The sequence below is a fragment of the Bombina bombina genome, chromosome 11 (genome assembly GCF_027579735.1).
Source record: "Bombina bombina isolate aBomBom1 chromosome 11, aBomBom1.pri, whole genome shotgun sequence".
Taxonomy (NCBI): Eukaryota; Metazoa; Chordata; class Amphibia; order Anura; family Bombinatoridae; genus Bombina; species Bombina bombina.
In genome coordinates, this window is record NC_069509.1 from 186,680,063 (window position 1) to 186,698,016 (window position 17,954).

A 17,954-nucleotide genomic window follows, 5' to 3' on the forward strand; every position below is an offset into this window, starting at 1 on the left:
GATAAGGCGGTCCTTCGTACTAAGCTGGGGTTTCTCCCTAAGGTAGTGTTGGATCGCCATATTAATCAGGAAATTGTTGTTCCTTCTTTTTGTCCTGACCCTTCTTCCGAGAAGGAACGTCTTTTGCATAACTAGGATGTTTTGCGTGCTCTTAAATTTTACCTTCAAGCAACTAAAGATTTTTTGGCAGACTTCTGCCCTGTTTGTTGTTTTCTCTGGTAAGCGTAGGGATCAGAAGGCCACTTCTACCTCTCTTTCTCTCTGGTTTAGAAGTGTTATCCGTTTAGCTTATGAGGCAGCTGAACAGCAGCCTCCTGAGAGAATTACGGCTCATTAAAAGCTAGAGCTGTTTCATTTTCATGGGCTTTCAAAAATGAAGCTTCTGTGGAGCAAATCTGTAAGGCGGGCACTTAGTCCTCTATACATATTTTTTCCAAATTCTACAAATTTGATACTTTTGCCTCAGCTGAGACTTCTTTTGGGTGAAAGGTTCTTCAAGCGTTTAGGTCCACCTGTCTTGTTCTCCCTCCCTATTCATTCTGTGTCCTCTAGCTTGGGTATTGGTTCCCACTAGTAATTATAATGTTTTCTTGCCATAGGAAAGAAAACAAAATGTATGCTTACCTGATAAATTTTATTTATTTTGTGAACTCTCCATGCCCGGAAAGAAAGAAATTTATCAGGTAAGCATAATTTCTCTTGTTAAGTGTGTTCAGTCCACGGGTCATCCATTACTTATGGTATATATTCTCCTTCCCAACAGGAAGTTGCAAGAGGATCACCCAAGCAGAGCTGCTATATAGCTCCTCCCCTCACATGTCATACCCAGTCATTCTCTTGCAACCCTCAACAAAGAAGGAGGTTGCGAGAGGAGTTGGAGTTTTTTACTTAATTATTCTTCAATCAAAAGTTTGTTATTTTAAATGGCACCGGAGTGTGCTGTTTTTTTCTCTCAGGCAGTATTTAGAAGAAGAATCTGCCTGCGTTTTCCTATGATCTTAGCAGACGTAACTAAGATCCACTGGCTGTTCTCCAGCATTCTGAGGAGTGGGGTAACTTCAGAAAAGGGAATAGCATGCGGGGTCCCCTGCAAATGAGGTATGTGCAGTACATATTTTCTAGGAATGGAATTGACTAAGAAAACACTGCTGATACCCATATGATGTAAGTACAGCCTTAAATGCAGTAGTAGCGACTGGTATCAGGCTGGTAAATGTATGCACAGTAGAGTTATTTTCTAGGGACTAGAATTTGACTGAGAAAATACTGTTAATGCTGAAATAATGTATGAGCCTTAACTGCAGTAGAAGCGACTGGTAGCAGGCTTAGTGATAATTTTACATGACATTTGAAATGTTTATTTTTCAAAACGTTTACTGGTATGTTAATCGTTTTGTGAGGTACTTTGGTGATAAATTTTTGGGGCATGATTTTTTTTCTACATGGCTAACGTATATGGATGCATAGAAACCGTTATATCAGGTCTCCCACTGTTGTAATATGAGTGGGAGGGACCTTTTGTTAGCGCCTTGTTGCGCAGTTAAAATTCTAGCACAGTCTTCCTGCTTCTTCCTCCTTGATCCAGGACGTCTCCAGAGAGTTCAGTGGTCTCCAAAATTCATTTTTGAGGGAGGTAATCAGTCACAGCAGACCTGTGACAGTGTGTTTGACTGTGATAAAGCGTTAAATCTAAATTGATTATCCGTTTTTTTGGGTATTGAGGGGTTAGTCATCCTTTTTGCTAGTGGGTGCAATCCTCTGCTAATTTCATGCGTTTTCTGTAAAAATTGTTTGCTATAACTGAATTGTTATTTCAACTGTGTTTTTTAAAAGCGCTGCAGCGTTTTTGTATTGCTTGTAAAAAAGTTTTTGCAAGAATTTTCCAAGCTTGCTAGCCTCATTGCTAGTCTGTGTAAACATGTCTGATACAGAGGAATCTGCTTGTTCATTATGTTTAAAAGCCGATGTGGAGCCCAATAGAAATATGTGTACCAATTGTATTGATGTTACTTTAAAGAAAAGTCAGTCTTTACCGGTAAAGAAATTATCACCAGACAACGAGGGGGAAGTTATGCCGCCTAACTCTCCTCACGTGTCAGTACCTTCGTCTCCCGCTCGGGAGGTGCGTGAGATTGTGGCGCCAAGTACATCAAGGCCCTTACAAATCACTTTACATGATATGGCTAATGTTATGAAAGAAGTATTATCTAATCTGCCCGAGTTGAGAGGCAAGCGCGATAGCTCTGGGTTAAGGACAGAGCGCGCCGATGACATGAGAGCCATGTCCGATACTGCGTCACAATTTGCAGAACATGAGGACGGAGAGCTTCATTCTGTGGGTGACGGATCTGATCCGGGGAGACCGGATTTAGAAATTTCAAATTTTAAATTTAAGCTTGAGAACCTCCGTGTATTGCTAGGGGAGGTATTAGCGGCTCTGAATGATTGCGACACGGTAGCAATCCCAGAGAAATTATGTAGGCTGGATAGATACTATGCGGTGCCTGTGTGTACTGACGTTTTTCCTATACCGAAAAGGCTTACAGAGATTATTAGCAAGGAGTGGGATAGACCCGGTGTGCCTTTTTCCCCTCCTCCGATATTTAGAAAAATGTTTCCTATAGACGCCACCACACGGGACTTATGGCAGACGGTCCCTAAGGTGGAGGGAGCAGTTTCTACTTTAGCCAAGCGTACCACTATCCCGGTGGAGGATAGTTGTGCTTTCTCAGATCCAATGGATAAGAAATTAGAAGGTTACATTAAGAAAATGTTTGTTCAACAAGGTTTCATTTTACAGCCCCTTGCATGCATTGCGCCCGTCACTGCTGCAGCGGCATTCTGGTTTGAGTCTCTGGAAGAGGCAGTTTGCACAGCACCATTGGATGAGACTTTGAGCAGGCTTAGAACACTTAAGCTAGCTAATGCATTTGTTTCGGATGCCGTGGTGCATTTAACCAAATTAACGGGTAAAAACTCCGGATTCGCCATCCAGGCGTGCAGAGCGTTATGGCTTAAATCCTGGTCAGCAGATGTGACTTCTAAATCTAAATTACTTAATATTCCTTTCAAAGGGCAAACCTTATTCGGGCCCGGCTTGAAAGAAATTATTGCTGACATTACTGGAGGTAAGGGCCACACCCTTCCTCAGGACAGGGCCAAATCAAGGGCCAAACAGTCTAATTTTCATGCCTTTCGTAATTTCAAGGCAGGAGCAGCACCAACTTCCTCCGCTCCAAAACAGGAAGGAACTGCTGCTCGTTACAGACAGGGTTGGAAAGGCAACCAGTCTTGGAACAAGGGCAAGCAGGCCAGAAAGCCTACTTCCGCCCCTAAGACAGCATGAAGAAAGTGCCCCCTATCCGGAGACGGATCTAGTGGGGGGCAGACTTTCTCTCTTCGCCCAGGCCTGGGCAAGAGATGTCCAGGATCCCTGGACGTTGGAGATCATATCTCAGGGATACCTTCTGGACTTCAAAACTTCTCCTCCACACGGGAGATTTCATCTGTCAAGATTATCAACAAACCTAGTAAAGAAAGAGGCATTTCTACAATGTGTACAAGACCTCTTAGTCATGGGAGTGATCCACCCAGTTCCACGAACGGAACAAGGGCAAGGTTTTTACTAAAATCTCAAAAATTTGTGGTTCCCAAAAAAGAGGGAACCTTCAGGCCCATCTTGGACCTAAAGATCTTAAACAAATTCCTAAGGGTTCCATCGTTCAAGATGGAAACTATTCGTACCATCCTACCCATGATCCAAGAGGGTCAGTATATGACCACAGTGGACTTAAAGGATGCTTACCTTCACATACCGATTCACAAAGACCATTATCGGTACCTAAGGTTTGCCTTTCTGGACAGGCATTACCAGTTTGTAGCTCTCCCCTTCGGGTTATCTACGGCCCCGAGAATTTTTACAAAGGTTCTGGGCTCACTTCTGGCGGTACTAAGACCACGAGGCATAGCGGTGGCTCCGTACCTAGAAAACATTCTGATACAAGCGTCAAGTTTTCAAAATGCAAAGTCTCATACAGAGATAGTTCTAGCATTTCTGAGGTCGCATGGGTGGAAAGTGAACTTGGAAAAGAGTTCTCTGTTACCACTCACAAGGGTTCCTTTTCTAGGGACTCTTATAGATTCTGTAGAGATGAAGATTTACCTGATGGAGTCCAGGTTATCAAAAATCCTCAATGCTTGCCGTGTCCTTCACTCCATTCCAAGCCCATCAGTAGCTCAGTGCATGGAAGTAATCGGCTTAATGGTTGCGGCAATGGACATAGTGCCATTTGCGCGCCTGCATCTCAGACCGCTGCAACTATGCATGCTAAGTCAGTGGAATGGGGATTACTCAGATCTGTCCCCTTTACTGAATCTGGACCAGGAGACCAGAGATTCTCTTCTCTGGTGGTTGTCGCGGGTTCATCTGTCCAAAGGAATGACCTTTCTTCTGTTAAGTGTGATCAGTCCACGGGTCATCATTACTTCTGGGACACTACTCCTCCCCAACAGGAAGTGCAAGAGGATTCACCCAGCAGAGCTGCACATAGCTCCTACCCTCTACGTCACTCCCAGTCATTCTCTTGCACCCAACGACTAGATAGGATGTGTGAGAGGACTATGGTGATTATACTTAGTTTTATATCTTCAATCAAAAGTTTGTTATTTTAAAATAGCACCGGAGTGTGTTATTATCTCTCTGGCAGAGTTTGAAGAAGAATCTACCAGAGTTTTTGTTATGATTTTAGCCGGAGTAGTTAAGATCATATTGCTGTTTCTCGGCCATCTGAGGAGAGGTAAACTTCAGATCAGGGGACAGCGGGCAGATGAATCTGCATAGAGGTATGTAGCAGTTTTTATTTTCTGACAATGGAATTGATGAGAAAATCCTGCCATACCGATATAATGTCATGTATTTATACTTTACACTTCAGTATTCTGGGGAATGGTACTTCACTAGAATTACACTGTAAGAAATACATAAAGCTGTTTAATAACTAGAGATTATGTTTAACGTTTTTGCTGGAATGTAAAATCATTTTCATTTACTGAGGTACTGAGTGAATAAATGTTTGGGCACTATTTTTCCACTTGGCAGTTGCTTAATCTGTTTTTCTGACAGTTTCTGTTCTCCCTCACTGCTGTGTGTGAGGGGGAGGGGCCGTTTTTTTGGCGCTTTTACTGCATCAAATATTTCAGTCAGCAACTCATTGTATTCCCTGCATGATCCGGTTCATCTCTACAGAGCTCAGGGGTCTTCAAAACTTATTTTGAGGGAGGTAATTTCTCTCAGCAGAGCTGTGAGAATTATAGTTTGACTGAGATAAAAAACGTTTATTCTGTAATTTGTTTCCTGCTTTCAGAATTTGTTATCTTTGCTAATGGGATTAAACCTTTGCTAAAGTTGTGTTGTTTACAAGGATTGAGGCTATAACTGTTTCAATTTATTAATTTTCAACTGTCATAGATCTTCTGTGCTTCTTAAAGGCACAGTACGTTTTAATATTATTCTAATTGAATTGTATTTCCAAGTTGCAAGTTTATTTGCTAGTGTGTTAAACATGTCTGATTCAGAGGATGATACCTGTGTCATTTGTTGCAATGCCAAAGTGGAGCCCAATAGAAATTTATGTACTAACTGTATTGATGCTACTTTAAATAAAAGTCAATCTGTACAAATTGAACAAATTTCACCAAACAACGAGGGGAGAGTTATGCCGACTAACTCGCCTCACGTGTCAGTACCTACATCTCCCGCTCAGAGGGAGGTGCGTGATATTGTAGCGCCGAGTACATCTGGGCGGCCATTACAAATCACATTACAGGATATGGCTACTGTTATGACTGAGGTTTTGGCTAAATTACCAGAACTAAGAGGTAAGCGTGATCACTCTGGGGTGAGAACAGAGTGCGCTGATAATATTAGGGCCATGTCAGACACTGCGTCACAGGTGGCAGAACATGAGGACGGAGAACTTCATTCTGTGGGTGACGGTTCTGATCCAAACAGACTGGATTCAGATATTTCAAATTTTAAATTTAAACTGGAAAACCTCCGTGTATTACTAGGGGAGGTGTTAGCGGCTCTGAATGATTGTAACACAGTTGCAATACCAGAGAAAATGTGTAGGTTGGATAAATATTTCTCCAACATAGGTGTGTCCGGTCCACGGCGTCATCCTTACTTGTGGGATATTCTCTTCCCCAACAGGAAATGGCAAAGAGCCCAGCAAAGCTGGTCACATGATCCCTCCTAGGCTCCGCCTACCCCAGTCATTCTCTTTGCCGTTGTACAGGCAACATCTCCACGGAGATGGCTTAGAGTTTTTTAGTGTTTAACTGTAGTTTTTATTATTCAATCAAGAGTTTGTTATTTTGAAATAGTGCTGGTATGTACTATTTACTCAGAAACAGAAAAGAGATGAAGATTTCTGTTTGTATGAGGAAAATGATTTTAGCAACCGTAACTAAAATCCATGGCTGTTCCACACAGGACTGTTGAGAGCTATTAACTTCAGTTGGGGGAACAGTATGCAGTCTCTTGCTGCTTGAGGTATGACACATTCTAACAAGACGATGTAATGCTGGAAGCTGTCATTTTCCCTATGGGATCCGGTAAGCCATGTTTATTACGATCATAAATAAGGGCTTCACAAGGGCTTATTAAGACTGTAGACTTTTCTGGGCTAAATCGATTCATTATTAACACATATTTAGCCTTGAGGAATCATTTTATCTGGGTATTTTGATATAAGAATATCGGCAGGCACTGTATTAGACACCTTATTCCTTAGGGGCTTTCCCAAAGCATAAGCAGAGCCTCATTTTCGCGCCGGTGTGGCGCACTTGTTTTTGAGAGGCATGGCATGCAGTCGCATGTGTGAGGAGCTCTGATACTTAGAAAAGACTTTCTGAAGGCGTCATTTGGTATCGTATTCCCCTTTGGGCTTGGTTGGGTCTCAGCAAAGCAGATACCAGGGACTGTAAAGGGGTTAAAGTTTAAGACGGCTCCGGTTCCGTTATTTTAAGGGTTAAAGCTTCCAAATTTGGTGTGCAATACTTTTAAGGCTTTAAGACACTGTGGTGAAAATTTGGTGAATTTTGTACAATTCCTTCATGTTTTTTCGCAATTGCAGTAATAAAGTGTGTTCAGTTTAAAATTTAAAGTGACAGTAACGGTTTTATTTTAAAACGTTTTTTGTACTTTGTTATCAAGTTTATGCCTGTTTAACATGTCTGAACTACCAGATAGACTGTGTTCTGAATGTGGGGAAGCCAGAATTCCTATTCATTTAAATAAATGTGATTTATGTGATAATGACAATGATGCCCAAGATGATTCCTCAAGTGAGGGGAGTAAGCATGGTACTGCATCATTCCCTCCTTCGTCTACACGAGTCTTGCCCACTCAGGAGGCCCCTAGTACATCTAGCGCGCCAATACTCCTTACTATGCAACAATTAACGGCTGTAATGGATAATTCTGTCAAAAACATTTTAGCCCAAATGAACACTTGTCAGCGTAAGCGCGGCTGCTCTGTTTTAGATACTGAAGAGCATGGCAACGCTGATACTAATATCTCTGAAGGGCCCCTAACCCAGTCTGATGGGGCCAGGGAGGTTTTGTCTGAGGGAGAAATTACTGATTCAGGGAACATTTCTCAACAGGCTGAACCTGATGTGATTGCATTTAAATTTAAGTTGGAACATCTCCGCATTCTGCTTAAGGAGGTATTATCCACTCTGGATGATTGTGACAAGTTGGTCATCCCAGAGAAGCTATGTAAAATGGACAAGTTCCTAGAGGTGCCGGGGCTCCCAGAAGCTTTTCCTATACCCAAGCGGGTGGCGGACATTGTTAATAAAGAATGGGAAAGGCCCGGTATTCCTTTCGTCCCTCCCCCCATATTTAAAAAATTGTTTCCTTTGGTCGACCCCAGAAAGGACTTATGGCAGACAGTCCCCAAGGTCGAGGGAGCGGTTTCCACTTTAAACAAGCGCACCACTATACCCATAGAGGATAGTTGTGCTTTCAAAGATCCTATGGATAAAAAATTAGAAGGTTTGCTTAAAAAGATGTTTGTTCAGCAGGGTTACCTTCTACAACCAATTGCATGCATTGTCCCTGTCGCTACAGCCGCATGTTTCTGGTTCGATGAGCTGATAAAGGCGGTCGATAGTGATTCTCCTCCTTATGAGGAGATTATGGACAGAATCAATGCTCTCAAATTGGCTAATTCTTTCACCCTAGACGCCACTTTGCAATTGGCTAGGTTAGCGGCTAAGAATTCTGGGTTTGCTATTGTGGCGCGCAGAGCGCTTTGGTTGAAATCTTGGTCGGCTGATGCGTCTTCCAAGAACAAGCTACTTAACATTCCTTTCAAGGGGAAAACGCTGTTTGGCCCTGACTTGAAAGAGATTATCTCTGATATCACTGGGGGTAAGGGCCACGCCCTTCCTCAGGATCGGCCTTTCAAGGCAAAAAATAAACCTAATTTTCGTCCCTTTCGTAGAAACGGACCAGCCCGAGGTGCTACGTCCTCTAAGCAAGAGGGTAATACTTCTCAAGCCAAGCCAGCTTGGAGACCAATGCAAGGCTGGAACAAGGGAAAGCAGGCCAAGAAACCTGCCACTGCTACCAAGACTGCATGAAATGTTGGCCCCCGATCCGGGACCGGATCTGGTGGGGGGCAGACTCTCTCTCTTCGCTCAGGCTTGGGCAAGAGATGTTCTGGATCCTTGGGCGCTAGAAATAGTCTCCCAAGGTTATCTTCTGGAATTCAAGGGACTTCCCCCAAGGGGGAGGTTCCACAGGTCTCAGTTGTCTTCAGACCACATAAAAAGACAGGCATTCTTACATTGTGTAGAAGACCTGTTAAAAATGGGAGTGATTCATCCTGTTCCATTAAGAGAACAAGGGATGGGGTTCTACTCCAATCTGTTCATAGTTCCCAAAAAAGAGGGAACGTTCAGACCAATCTTAGATCTCAAGATCTTAAACAAGTTTCTCAAGGTTCCATCGTTCAAGATGGAAACCATTCGAACTATTCTTCCTTCCATCCAGGAAGGTCAATTCATGACCACGGTGGATTTAAAGGATGCGTATCTACATATTCCTATCCACAAGGAACATCATCGGTTCCTAAGGTTCGCATTCCTGGACAAGCATTACCAGTTTGTGGCGCTTCCTTTCGGATTAGCCACTGCTCCAAGGATTTTCACAAAGGTACTAGGGTCCCTTCTAGCTGTGCTAAGACCAAGGGGCATTGCTGTAGTACCTTACTTGGACGACATTCTGATTCAAGCGTCGTCCCTTCCTCAAGCAAAGGCTCACACGGACATCGTCCTGGCCTTTCTCAGATCTCACGGATGGAAAGTGAACGTGGAAAAGAGTTCTCTATCTCCGTCAACAAGGGTTCCCTTCTTGGGAACAATAATAGACTCCTTAGAAATGAGGATATTTCTGACAGAGGCCAGAAAAACAAAGCTTCTAGACTCTTGTCGGATACTTCATTCCGTTCCTCTTCCTTCCATAGCTCAGTGCATGGAAGTGATCGGGTTGATGGTAGCGGCTATGGACATAGTTCCTTTTGCGCGCATTCATCTAAGACCATTACAACTGTGCATGCTCAGTCAGTGGAATGGGGATTATACAGACTTGTCTCCGAAGATACAAGTAAATCAGAGGACCAGAGACTCACTCCGTTGGTGGCTGTCCCTGGACAACCTGTCACAAGGGATGACATTCCGCAGACCAGAGTGGGTCATTGTCACGACCGACGCCAGTCTGATGGGCTGGGGCGCGGTCTGGGGATCCCTGAAAGCTCAGGGTCTTTGGTCTCGGGAAGAATCTCTTCTACCGATAAATATTCTGGAACTGAGAGCGATATTCAATGCTCTCAAGGCTTGGCCTCAGCTAGCGAGGGCCAAGTTCATACGGTTTCAATCAGACAACATGACAACTGTTGCGTACATCAACCATCAGGGGGGAACAAGGAGTTCCCTAGCGATGGAAGAAGTGACCAAAATCATTCTATGGGCGGAGTCTCACTCCTGCCACCTGTCCGCTATCCACATCCCAGGAGTGGAAAATTGGGAAGCGGATTTTTTGAGTCGTCAGACATTGCATCCGGGGGAGTGGGAACTCCATCCGGAAATCTTTGCCCAAGTCACTCAGCTGTGGGGCATTCCAGACATGGATCTGATGGCCTCTCGTCAGAACTTCAAAGTTCCTTGCTACGGGTCCAGATCCAGGGATCCCAAGGCGGCTCTAGTGGATGCACTAGTAGCACCTTGGACCTTCAAACTAGCTTATGTGTTCCCGCCGTTCCCTCTCATCCCCAGGCTGGTAGCCAGGATCAATCAGGAGAGGGCGTCGGTGATCTTGATAGCTCCTGCGTGGCCACGCAGGACTTGGTATGCAGATCTGGTGAATATGTCATCGGCTCCACCTTGGAAGCTACCTTTGAGACGAGACCTTCTTGTTCAGGGTCCGTTCGAACATCCGAACCTGGTTTCACTCCAGATGACTGCTTGGAGATTGAACGCTTGATCTTATCGAAGCGAGGGTTCTCAGATTCTGTTATCGATACTCTTGTTCAGGCCAGAAAGCCTGGAACTAGAAAGATTTACCACAAAATTTGGAAAAAATATATCTGTTGGTGTGAATCTAAAGGATTCCCTTGGGACAAGGTTAAGATTCCTAAAATTCTATCCTTCCTTCAAGAAGGATTGGAAAAGGGATTATCTGCAAGTTCCCTGAAGGGACAGATTTCTGCCTTGTCTGTGTTACTTCACAAAAAGCTGGCAGCTGTGCCAGATGTTCAAGCCTTTGTTCAGGCTCTGGTTAGAATTAAGCCTGTTTACAAACCTTTGACTCCTCCTTGGAGTCTCAATTTAGTTCTTTCAGTTCTTCAGGGGGTTCCGTTTGAACCCTTACATTCCGTTGATATTAAGTTATTATCTTGGAAAGTTTTGTTTTTAGTTGCAATCTCTTCTGCTAGGAGAGTTTCAGAATTATCTGCTCTGCAGTGTTCTCCTCCTTATCTGGTGTTCCATGCAGATAAGGTGGTTTTACGTACTAAACCTGGTTTTCTTCCAAAAGTTGTTTCTAACAAAAACATTAACCAGGAGATTATCGTACCTTCTCTGTGTCCGAAACCAGTTTCAAAGAAGGAACGTTTGTTGCACAATTTGGATGTTGTTCGCGCTCTAAAATTCTATTTAGATGCTACAAAGGATTTTAGACAAACATCTTCCTTGTTTGTTGTTTATTCTGGTAAAAGGAGAGGTCAAAAAGCAACTTCTACCTCTCTCTCTTTTTGGATTAAAAGCATCATCAGATTGGCTTACGAGACTGCCGGACGGCAGCCTCCCGAAAGAATCACAGCTCATTCCACTAGGGCTGTGGCTTCCACATGGGCCTTCAAGAACGAGGCTTCTGTTGATCAGATATGTAGGGCAGCGACTTGGTCTTCACTGCACACTTTTACCAAATTTTACAAGTTTGATACTTTTGCTTCTTCTGAGGCTATTTTTGGGAGAAAGGTTTTGCAAGCCGTGGTGCCTTCCATTTAGGTGACCTGATTTGCTCCCTCCCTTCATCCGTGTCCTAAAGCTTTGGTATTGGTTCCCACAAGTAAGGATGACGCCGTGGACCGGACACACCTATGTTGGAGAAAACAGAATTTATGTTTACCTGATAAATTACTTTCTCCAACGGTGTGTCCGGTCCACGGCCCGCCCTGGTTTTTTAATCAGGTCTGATAATTTATTTTCTTTAACTACAGTCACCACGGTATCATATGGTTTCTCCTATGCAAATATTCCTCCTTAACGTCGGTCGAATGACTGGGGTAGGCGGAGCCTAGGAGGGATCATGTGACCAGCTTTGCTGGGCTCTTTGCCATTTCCTGTTGGGGAAGAGAATATCCCACAAGTAAGGATGACGCCGTGGACCGGACACACCGTTGGAGAAAGTAATTTATCAGGTAAACATAAATTCTGTTTTTGCGGTACCGACGAGTACTGAGGTTTTTCCTATACCTAAGAGACTTACTGAAATTGTTACTAAGGAGTGGGATAGACCCGGTGTGCCGTTCTCACCCCCTCCGATATTTAGAAAAATGTTTCCAATAGACGCCACCACAAGGGACTTATGGCAAACGGTCCCTAAGGTGGAGGGAGCAGTTTCTACCTTAGCTAAGCGTACCACTATCCCGGTGGAGGATAGCTGTGCTTTTTCAGATCCAATGGATAAAAAGTTAGAGGGTTACCTTAAGAAAATGTTTGTTCAACAAGGTTTTATATTGCAACCCCTTGCATGCATTGCGCCGATCACGGCTGCAGCGGCATTCTGGATTGAGTCTCTGGAAGAGAACATTGGTTCAGCTACTCTGGACGACATTACAGACAGGCTTAGAGTCCTTAAACTAGCTAATTCATTCATTTCGGAGGCCGTAGTACATCTTACTAAACTTACGGCGAAGAATTCAGGATTCGCCATTCAGGCACGCAGGGCGCTGTGGCTAAAATCCTGGTCAGCTGATGTTACTTCTAAGTCTAAATTGCTTAATATACCTTTCAAAGGGCAGACCTTATTCGGGCCCGGGTTGAAAGAGATTATCGCTGACATTACAGGAGGTAAAGGCCATGCCCTGCCTCAGGACAAAGCCAAAGCCAAGACTAGACAGTCTAATTTTCGTTCCTTTCGTAATTTCAAAGCTGGAGCAGCATCAACTTCCTCTGCACCAAAACAGGAAGGAGCTGTTGCTCGCTACAGACAAGGCTGGAAACCTAACCAGTCCTGGAACAAGGGCAAGCAGACTAGGAAACCTGCTGCTGCCCCTAAGACAGCATGAATTGAGGGCCCCCGATCCGGGATCGGATCTAGTGGGGGGCAGACTTTCTCTCTTCGCCCAGGCTTGGGCAAGAGATGTTCAGGATCCCTGGGCGCTAGAGATAATATCTCAGGGATACCTTCTGGACTTCAAATACTCTCCTCCAAGAGAGAGATTTCATCTGTCAAGATTGTCAACAATCCAGACAAAGAAAGAGGCGTTTCTACGCTGCGTACAAGAGCTCTTGTTAATGGGAGTAATCCATCCAGTTCCACGTTCGGAACAGGGACAGGGGTTTTACTCAAATCTGTTTGTGGTTCCCAAAAAAGAGGGAACTTTCAGACCAATCCTGGACTTAAAGATCCTAAACAAATTCCTAAGAGTTCCATCGTTCAAGATGGGAGACTATTCGGACAATTTTACCTATGATCCAAGAGGGTCAGTACATGACCACTGTAGATTTAAAAGATACTTACCTTCACATACCGATTCACAAAGATCATTATCGGTACCTAAGGTTTGCCTTCCTAGACAGGCATTACCAGTTTGTGGCTCTTCCATTCGGATTGGCTACAGCTCCAAGAATCTTCACAAAGGTTCTGGGTGCTCTTCTGGCGGTACTAAGACCGCGGGGAATCTCGGTAGCTCCATACCTAGACGACATTCTGATACAAGCTTCAAGCTTTCAAACTGCCAAGTCTCATACAGAGTTAGTGCTGGCATTTCTAAGTTCACATGGATGGAAGGTGAACGAAAAGAAAAGTTCACTCGTTCCACTCACAAGAGTTCCCTTCCTGGGGACTCTTATAGATTCTGTAGAAATGAAGATTTACCTGACAGAGGACAGGCTAACAAGACTTCAAAGTGCTTGCCGCACCCTTCATTCCATTCAACACCCGTCAGTGGCTCAATGCATGGAGGGAATCGGCTTAATGGTAGCGGCAATGGACATAGTACCCTTTGCACGCTTACACCTCAGACCACTGCAACTGTGCATGCTAAGTCAGTGGAATGGGGATTACTCAGACTTATCCCCTTCTCTGAATCTGGATCAAGAGACCAGAAATTCTCTTCTATGGTGGCTTTCTCGGCCACATCTGTCCAGGGGGATGCCATTCAGCAGACCAGACTGGACAATTGTAACAACAGACGCCAGCCTTCTAGGTTGGGGTGCCGTCTGGAATTCTCTGAAGGCTCAGGGACAATGGAGTCAGGAGGAGAGTCTCCTGCCAATAAACATTCTGGAATTGAGAGCAGTTCTCAATGCCCTCCTGGCTTGGCCCCAGTTGACAACTCGGGGGTTCATCAGGTTTCAGTCGGACAACATCACGACTGTAGCTTACATCAACCATCAGCTATGATGGAAGTATCAAAGATAATTCTCTGGGCAGAGTCTCACTCTTGCCACCTGTCAGCAATCCACATCCCGGGAGTGGAGAACTGGGAGGCGGATTTCTTAAGTCGTCAGACTTTTCATCCGGGGGAGTGGGAACTTCATCCGGAGGTCTTTGCCCAAATACTTCGACGTTGGGGCAAACCAGAGATAGATCTCATGGCGTCTCGACAGAACGCCAAGCTTCCTCGTTACGGGTCCAGATCCAGGGATCCAGGAGCAGTCCTGATAGATGCTCTGACAGCACCTTGGGACTTCAGGATGGCTTACGTGTTTCCACCCTTCCCGTTGCTTCTGCGATTGATTGCCAGAATCAAACAAGAGAGAGCATCAGTGATTCTAATAGCACCTGCGTGGCCACGCAGGACTTGGTATGCAGACCTGGTGGACATGTCATCCTGTCCACCTTGGTCTCTACCTCTGAAACAGGACCTTCTGATACAGGGTCCCTTCAAACATCAAAATCTAACTTCTCTGAAGCTGACTGCTTGGAAATTGAACGCTTGATTTTATCAAGACGTGGGTTTTCGGAGTCAGTTATTGATACCTTAATACAGGCTAGGAAACCTGTTACCAGAAAGATTTACCATAAGATATGGCGTAAATACCTATATTGGTGTGAATCCAAAGGTTACTCTTGGAGTAAGGTTAGGATTCCTAGGATATTGTCTTTTCTACAAGAAGGTTTAGAAAAGGGTTTATCTGCTAGTTCATTAAAGGGACAGATCTCAGCTCTGTCCATTCTGTTACACAAACGTCTGTCAGAAGTTCCTGACGTCCAGGCTTTTTGTCAGGCTTTGACCAGGATTAAGCCTGTGTTTAAAACTGTTGCTCCACCATGGAGTCTAAACCTTGTTCTTAATGTTTTTCAGGGCGTTCCGTTTGAACCCCTTCATTCCATTGATATAAAGTTGTTATCTTGGAAAGTTCTATTTTTAATGGCTATTTCCTCGGCTCGAAGAGTCTCTGAATTATCAGCCTTACATTGTGATTCTCCTTATTTGATTTTTCATTCGGATAAGGTAGTCCTGCGTACTAAACCTGGGTTCTTACCTAAGGTAGTTACTAACAGGAATATCAATCAAGAGATTGTTGTTCCTTCTTTATGCCCAAATCCTTCTTCAAAGAAGGAACGTCTACTGCACAACCTGGATGTAGTCCGTGCTCTAAAATTTTACTTACAGGCAACTAAGGAATTTCGACAAACGTCTTCTCTGTTTGTCATTTACTCTGGGCAGAGGAGAGGTCAAAAAGCTTCCGCTACCTCTCTTTCTTTTTGGCTTCGTAGCATAATTCGTTTAGCTTATGAGACTGCTGGACAGCAGCCTCCTGAAAGAATTACAGCTCATTCTACTAGAGCTGTGGCTTCCACTTGGGCCTTCAAGAATGAGGCCTCTGTTGAACAGATTTGCAAGGCTGCAACTTGGTCTTCGCTTCATACTTTTTCCAAATTTTACAAATTTGACACTTTTGCTTCATCGGAGGCTATTTTTGGGAGAAAGGTTCTTCAGGCAGTGGTTCCTTCTGTATAAAGAGCCTGCCTATCCCTCCCGTCATCCGTGTACTTTTGCTTTGGTATTGGTATCCCAGAAGTAATGATGACCCGTGGACTGATCACACTTAACAGAAGAAAACATAATTTATGCTTACCTGATAAATTCCTTTCTTCTGTAGTGTGATCAGTCCACGGCCCGCCCTGTTTTTAAGGCAGGTAAATATTTTTTAATTTATACTCCAGTCACCACTTCACCCTTGGCTTTTCCTTTCTCGTTGGTCCTTGGTCGAATGACTGGGAGTGACGTAGAGGGGAGGAGCTATGTGCAGCTCTGCTGGGTGAATCCTCTTGCACTTCCTGTTGGGGAGGAGTAGTGTCCCAGAAGTAATGATGACCCGTGGACTGATCACACTACAGAAGAAAGGAATTTATCAGGTAAGCATAAATTATGTTTTCGCAGACCAGATTGGATGATTGTAACAACAGATGCCAGCCTACTAGGCGTGGGAGCAGTCTGGAACTCCCTGAAGGCTCAGGGATCGTGGACTCAGGAGGAGAAACTCCTCCCAATAAACATTCTGGAATTAAGAGCAATATTCAATGCTCTTCTAGCTTGGCCTCAGTTAGCAACACTGAGGTTCATCAGATTTCAGTCGGACAACATCACGACTGTGGCTTACATCAATCATCAAGGGGGAACCAGGAGTTCCCTAGCGATGTTGGAAGTCTCAAAGATAATTCGCTGGGCAGAATCTCACTCTTGCCACCTGTCAGCGATCTACATCCCAGGCGTGGAGAACTGGGAGGCGGACTTTCTAAGTCGCCAGACTTTTCATCCGGGGGAGTGGGAACTTCACCCGGAGGTATTTGCTCAACTGATTCGTCATTGGGGCGAACCAGAGCTGGATCTCATGGCATCTCGCCAGAACGCCAAGCTTCCTTGTTACGGATCCAGGTCCAGGGACCCGGGAGCGGTGCTGGTAGATGCACTAGCAGCCCCTTGGGTTTTCAACATAGCTTATGTGTTTCCACCTTTTCCGTTGCTACCTCGACTGATTGCCAGGATCAAACAGGAGAGAGCATCGGTGATTCCGATAGCGCCTGCGTGGCCACGCAGGACCTGGTATGCAGACCTAGTGGACATGTCGTCCTGTCCACCATGGTCTCTACCCCTGAGGCAGGATCTTCTAATTCAGGGTCCTTTCAACCATCCAAACCTAATTTCTCTGAGGCTGACTGCATGGAAATTGAACGCTTGATTCTATCAAAGCATGGGTTTTCGGATTCGGTTATTGATACATTAATACAGGCTCGGAAACCTGTTACCAGAAAAATTTACCATAAGATATGGCGTAAATATTTATATTGGTGTGAATCCAAGAGTTACTCATGGAGTAAGGTTAGGATTCCTAGGATATTGTCTTTTCTACAAGAGGGTTTAGAAAAGGGTTTATCCGCTAGTTCGCTAAAGGGACAGATTTCTGCTCTGTGTATTCTTTTACACAAGCGTCTGGCAGAGAATCCAGACGTTCAGGCTTTTTGTCAGGCTTTGGCTAGAATTAAGCCTGTGTTTAAAGCTGTTGCTCCTCCGTGGAGCTTAAACTTGGTTCTTAAAGTTCTTCAGGGTGTTCCGTTTGAACCCCTTCATTCCATTGATATTAAACTTTTATCTTGGAAAGTTCTGTTTTTTGATGGCTATTTCCTCAGCTCGAAGAGTCTCTGAGTTATCTGCCTTACATTGTGATTCCCCTTATCTGATCTTTCATTCAGACAAGCTAGTCCTGCGTACTAAACCTGGGTTTTTACCTAAGGTTGTTTCTAACAGGAATATCAATCAAGAGATTGTTGTTCCATCATTATGTCCTAATCCTTTTTCAAAGAAGGAACGTCTTTTGCATAATCTAGACGTGGTCCGTGCCCTGAAGTTCTACTTACAGGCAACTAAAGATTTTCGGCAAACTTCTTCTCTGTTTGTCGTTTACTCTGGACAGAGGAGAGGTCAAAAGGCTTCGGCTACCTCTCTCTCTTTTTGGCTTCGTAGCATAATACGTTTAGCCTATGAGACTGCTGGACAGCAGCCTCCTGAAAGAATTACAGCTCATTCCACTAGAGCTGTGGCTTCCACCTGGACCTTTAAGAATGAGGCCTCTGTTGAACAGATTTGCAAGGCTGCAACTTGGTCTTCACTTCATACTTTTTCCAAATTTTCCAAATTTGACACTTTTGCT

General features: G+C 44.4%; 1 protein-coding gene across 1 annotated transcript in view; it reads left to right on the forward strand.

The window, feature by feature from the left end:
- The window catches only part of METTL22 (methyltransferase 22, Kin17 lysine), a 193,332-nt gene that overhangs the window by 169,477 nt on the left and 5,901 nt on the right, over positions 1-17,954 (forward strand). The window lies entirely within an intron of this gene.